General features: G+C 43.7%; 1 protein-coding gene across 1 annotated transcript in view; it reads left to right on the top strand.

Annotated features, from left to right (window-relative positions):
• Window positions 1-560: 560 nt before the first annotated feature.
• Window positions 561-6,027, top strand: part of spsb4a (splA/ryanodine receptor domain and SOCS box containing 4a) — a 91,517-nt gene continuing 86,050 nt past the window's right edge. The window contains exon 1 of the mRNA XM_077233034.1: window positions 561-688. The gene's annotated coding sequence lies outside the window, so the exon portion shown is untranslated. The remainder of the gene's footprint in view (window positions 689-6,027) is intronic.

Below are 6,027 nucleotides of genomic sequence, written 5' to 3'. Positions count from 1 at the left end.
TATAAAAAAGAATATATATATATATATATATATATATATATATATATGCCTATGTTGTTTACTAAGAAGGTCAGTAAAGTAAATCACTCTAGTCTATAGGGCGTGCTAGTGGTATCTTTTGACTGCGTAGAGTTCGCTTGTGCACGTGGTTTGTGTAGCCTATTGTACACTGTTTGTGCACGTGATTTCTCATTAACATAATAAATAGAAATGGAATATTTTCTTCTGTTTTGGGTTTGCGTTAAGTATTATTCTCATCGTCGTTGTGAAATATTAATTCACGTATTATTTTGAACCACTGTTGTTATTTTAGACGGCCATTGCTGTACTCCAGTTCTCCCATGTGCACAGACTGCACACCCTTATCACAATTTTGCCTTATCACGCATTCAGTCCCTCTGTGTATGTTTGTAGAGTTCGACCCACTGACAGAAAAAGATCGACCAGATCCATTCCTACCTTCATGATATCTAACGTTATTTCGCTTACTCCATTCCCTCTGCATATAATTAGCGGTTGGATGACTATAAGTTATCAAATGCAAATGTATTTCCCTCCAGGAGAATGTGACGCTGGTGGGATTCCACTGGGAGTGATGGGGATTCCTCGCGTTCATTTTTTTACTTTGTTAAAAGTCTTTTGTCATTCAAGACTCCATTATGTTGGGAGTCGGCTGCTTCAGAGTGAGGTAAGAGCCTTTCGTAGTTTCTTTCTGAGTAAAAGCTAGTCTTCAAATTCTATCTATCTATCTATCTATCTATCTATCTATCTATCTATCTATCTGTCTGTCTGTCTGTCTGTCTGTCTGTCTGTCTGTCTGTCTGTCTGTCTGTCTGTCTATCTATCTATCTATCTATCTATCTATCTATCTATCTATCTATCTATCTATCTATCTATCTATCTATCACAGCCCATTGTTATGATGATAACTGTTGTCACTTTCGTAATACTTGTGGGTAAGTTACTGTCAGACTATCCGGGAATGAAAGTGAGCACAAATAGACTTATTATGTTTTCAGAGCTGACGTACCCCATCTCCCTTGATTTTAAGTGTAACAAAAGCTTCATAGGTTTATCTTGGACCAGATACATCTCGCAAAGCCCTGATATACTATCATATAGGCTACTGATCTGAATGAGCCATGCGAACTAATTTGACTTTTGACCTGTAACCCTGATTGATGTATAATGTGATGTGGTCATAGCTTTAGGAGGGGGACATGGTGTCTTTTTGAAGGTCTGCTTTGAGCTCAGCTGTTCTGTGGTCCTTAGGGATGAGGCCAGATGCCACGCTAAGCCCGTTTTAATTTGGATAATTTGATGTGGGTCTCTGTGAGACTGACGGATGCGCTGTCAGAAGGGGTGGAGGGAAGCTGCACCATTGTGACAGTACCCATTTGTCTGTCTGCCTGAACAGAACGAGTAGTCACTACTAGAGTTCGGCTATATTAGGACAGCTGGTGACACTGCAGTGTGTTTCTCTTATATTTCATTTGTTTGTTTTTTACATTTCTAACCTTGGCCCTTTTGAAACATTTATTTAGAGAGAGAAGGATAGTGCAGAGAGGACAGGAATGGATGGAGATGAATGGAAATGTTATGAGCCAGGTTTGAACTTGCGCCACTTAAATGAGCACCAGGGCTCAACATGTCAGAGCTTGTGCCTGGGTTATTATAGTTTTAAATTCTCTATTTAAATAATACAATTAATAATAATTTTATAATGATACATTTTCATTAAACTAAAATTCCAACAAAATAAATGTAAAAAATGTATTCAATAAAAATATTACATTATTATATTATAATTATACATATAATTACATTTATTATGTTGGAATTTTAGTTTCATGAAAATGTATTTTAGTTTCAGTTAGTTGTTAGGTTTTATTTTAATTTCAGGTATCAAAAATATTTTAATCTAGTTTTAGTTTTCTTGAACAATGATATGCGCTAACAGCTATGGGCCATGAATCCAAAGATAATTTTCAGTTCAACTAGACAAAACCTGTTCCTTTTAATCTAAGTCTATACATTGTTCCTGTCTTTCTTTTCTTGTAGCGCACATTGTCAGTTATCTATTAGCGAACATTGCTCTTTTTGTCTCATACCTTCGATAAGGTTTCACACTTGCGCCAATTTCCTTTCAGTCCTTTATCCTTCATGCTTTCACTCTTTTTTTTCTTTCATCCTTTTCTCCCTTTGGGAGTAATAAAATAGAATTATATGGACATATTCAGAAAAGAGACTGACATATGGGCTCTCAATATAAAGTATCTCTCTCTCTCTCTCTCTCTCTCTCTCTCTCTCTCTCTCTCTCTCTCTCTCTCTCTCTCTCTCTCTCTCTCTCTCCCCAGTAAAGCCAAGCAGAATGCATAAAAGGGTCTCTGAATTACACACTGGTTGGAAAATGATACTGCTGGCACTTCTTTCCTTCCGGCAGTGCTAAATATGTTTGAGGCGCTACGACAGAGCAGGATGGATGAAAGGATTGCTAGTCTTTGTGATGGAAACAAAGCAAACGCTTGTCTGTTCTGCACTTCTCAGATCGTATGTTACGGCATTGTTGCACATGTGTTTTAAATAGGTGCTTATGTAGTACCTAGCAATGCAGAAGGCTCTCTTTATGAAACATTCAACCATGCCAGCCAAAAGGGCTGGATATTTTTTATTTGCTTCATTCTTTCTCTCTCTGGTTTTAGCTCTCTGTGCTTTTTTCAGCTCTGTGTTTTCCTTCATCACACAGGCATAGTTTGAGCTACCGCTGTCAGGCACAGTGGGGGATGCAGACTCAGCAAGAGTCCATGACACCACATAGCCCTCAGCACACGCACATTTGCCTTCCAATCCCACCCATCCAGTCTCACAAACAACGCCATTCAGCACTCTGCTGGCTCACCCTCTGGGAGCCGAATGCTGACATACATTGTGGTTCCTGACACTTGAAAAGTGCCAAGCACAGAACAGACCAAGTCTGACAGAGCCTGTCCACATCCACTGCGACATGGCACAGACTCACCTGAACTATATTTAAATCACTGCGTCAAACCCCAAAGGTAGCAAGTCACCTTGGGAATAGATCTGATTTGTTCTGTTGTTTATTTTATGTTGGTGAGCTTATTTATCTTCATAATCATTAGCGCACTGTAACATTTGTTCCCTTTCATTCAGTCACTTCGAGTTAGGTGAGTGACTTACGAAATGGGGGTTTCGCTTACGAGCCTATCACCTTCGAGTTCTACAAAACGAGCCAATGGCAAGGAAATGCCATGGTTCTGCAGAATTTGCATAGCGCAACTCCGTCCCACCGCGTGGGTATAAAAGGAGGGATGCTGGCAATCTCGCATTATTTTTTTGCTTTGGAGTTAAGAGCTTCACTTCACTCCTCTGCAAGCCTGTTTCTGAGGTCTTCGATACTATGAGACGAGCGGCTCTCCAGTGTGTTGTTGCAACGGCGTGTTCCAGCGAAATCACATTGCCTGCTGCTGATCTATGCAGTGATCTGCCAACAGTGTGTGTTCTTCTCTATGGGTGCTTCATCACTCTGCTTAGCTTTCTTCCTCTCACAAAAGAGCTTGCGCGTGGTACGTCTTTTTAAAGATGTCTAGCCCATGCAGTTCTGGGTGCGGTCGATTCGTTTTGCCATCTGATGGGAACAATCGCAACCTAGCGTGTTTGGGCTTATATCACGCTCAGGCAGCGTTTGTGGATGACTCATGTTCTCATTGCGGGAACATGACCATCGCAGTGCTTCGGTCGAGATTCAATGACCTCCGTAGAGGTAGAGTCCCCTCCGCCACACCCTAATCTATCCCCTCCGCGAGAGGCGATACTTTGGCTGCTGGTCAGGGTGACCTGAGGGTTATGGTGTGGAACAAAGCCCTCTTGCGCACCGCAACCCGCGAGCGTGCAGGATGAGGTCGCGGACGTTCTTCGGACGTTCCCTGAATCTCATTCGGCGCTCCAAATGATGAATCGATGTCAATCGCTGCATCACAAGGTGGACTGGAGTCTTCCGAAGATGAAGACTCGGCTGTGCTGCCGCCTTCGGGTGTGCCAGCATTGCTCGAGTCTAATCTGGAATTGACACAGCCATGCTTTCCCGGGCAGCCGTGAGCATCGGGCTGGAATGGAATCCTCCACCCTATCCCGAGCACTCTCGGCTGGATGATTGGTTTTTGGGGGCTGCCCCCAAGTCCTTTCTTCCCCGGAGGTGCATAAGGAGGTCACAAGATCCTGGAAGTCACCATTGTCTTCCCACGATTGTTCGTTGGCCTCCTCCGCTTTCTCTACCAATGATGGGGCAACGGTCAAAGGGTACACTGGGGTCCCCCCGGTGGAGCACTCTGTTGCGATGTAGCTGTGTCCTCAGAGCTCTCCTATATCCCAGGCTGGCCTCTTTGGCGGCGCGGTCGAGGACTTTGCACAGCAGTAGCAGTAGCCCAGAAGCAGACTGAGGCCATAAAACATATTCTGCCCCGGCGGCCAGCTGCTGCCTCCACCCAGCCGGCGTCTCAGCACCATCAGTCTGATCGCGGCCTAGGGCGCCCTCCTGCGGCTCCCGGCCCTCCCGCCCTGCCCCTGCCCCAGATAGGCTGCAGTTCTTTCCAGGAGATGGGAGCAGGGCCACTCCAGGGGAGAATAATTTGTTCTAGAAGCCCCGCTGCTGGTCTCACGGCCGGCAGCACCCTAATGTGATTAAAGAAAGAACTGACACCTCCATCTCTGAGCTCCCAGAGGCTGCGGATGGTAGTGTGTGGCGCTCTGCCTCGCCACTCTCGTCCCCCTGTCGCCAGTCCCCTGTCAGAGGAGGTCTCCGTGGAACGCATATGACCGTGCCCCCACACCGGGATGCTCCGCCTCCCATATCTGGGCCGGTCATTCCGCCTCATTGCCCCATCGAGGGTACGTCTGTGGTTCACATGACCCCGCTGGTTCAGTTTTTGGGAGCCTGGTTAGAGCTTCCCAATCTGTCCCGCTGGCTCACTAGAACCATCAGGCTCGGCTACGCGATTCAGTTCGCACGGTCTCCTCCTCGCTGGTTGTAACACAGTAGGATGCTTATTGGCTATTTTCACTCCCTAATATCAACTTTTTCACTCATTTTGCTTTTTAATCAATATTAAGACATTATGAATGATAATATTTAAAGTTAATTTCATCTACACCCTAAATTAAGCTTAGTGCTTTATTGTCAGCCCCAGGTTCTGGTGCTGCTGCCCTCAAATGTTAGTCTGGACCCTGTGAACTTAAAATAAAACTGCACATTGTAATATCGGTACGTAGAGTTTAGTTATTATTAAATAATTTTACTACGAGCGCTGTAGCCCCTGACTGAAAATTTTAGGAGTGCAAGCAGAAAATTTAGGGGCACACCTTAAATTTTCAGTCAGGGGCTACAGCGCTCGTAGTAAAAAAAGTTAGTCTAGAGCCCTGAATTTCCATGATATTACCCCCTAAGTGTTGTTCATTTATTACTTCAATAAGGGCAGATGTTCGACGATGTGGTCTTATTTACATTTAGATTACAGTGGGAAGACGTTTTACTGTTGGTTAGTGTCCAGATAAATATTGTTTTGTGTGATATACTGAATGTTGTAAACTAGTGTTAGTCAGTGAAGGAGAGGCCAATTTAAGATGTGTTTGTGTGATAGCTGTTGAATGAGATGTCTGTGTGTGTAGACCTGTATCAATCTTCTATTTTTAGAGTATGTGATACCCTTGCGATTCCTGAGCTTTCTTTCTGTCAAATAAAGAGCTAAGCAATTTACTACAAGGTCACAAGTGATCGCTTGTCTTGTTGATGGCTTACTTTTCAGGTGTCTTTATATGTGTGTTTTTGTCTGTTTGTGTTATTGACTGCTCCAATTTATTTTATTGTTGGCAGGTCTTGATTTTATTTCAATAAATGTGAGTCTTGTGTGCATTTGAGGGTTTTTTGTTCTGTGTAATTGAGCTGCACTTACGTCACTTGTGTATACAGCATCAGAGTGATATCACGCACAGGAAGCCGCTGCACTAAGAGAA

This window comes from Siphateles boraxobius, unplaced genomic scaffold (genome assembly GCF_051911475.1).
Source record: "Siphateles boraxobius isolate OS27281-9 unplaced genomic scaffold, OSU_SipBor_1 1, whole genome shotgun sequence".
NCBI classification, from domain to species: Eukaryota; Metazoa; Chordata; class Actinopteri; order Cypriniformes; family Leuciscidae; genus Siphateles; species Siphateles boraxobius.
The sequence above is the reverse complement of the archived record's forward strand: the minus strand, read 5'-3'. Positions and strand labels throughout refer to the sequence as shown.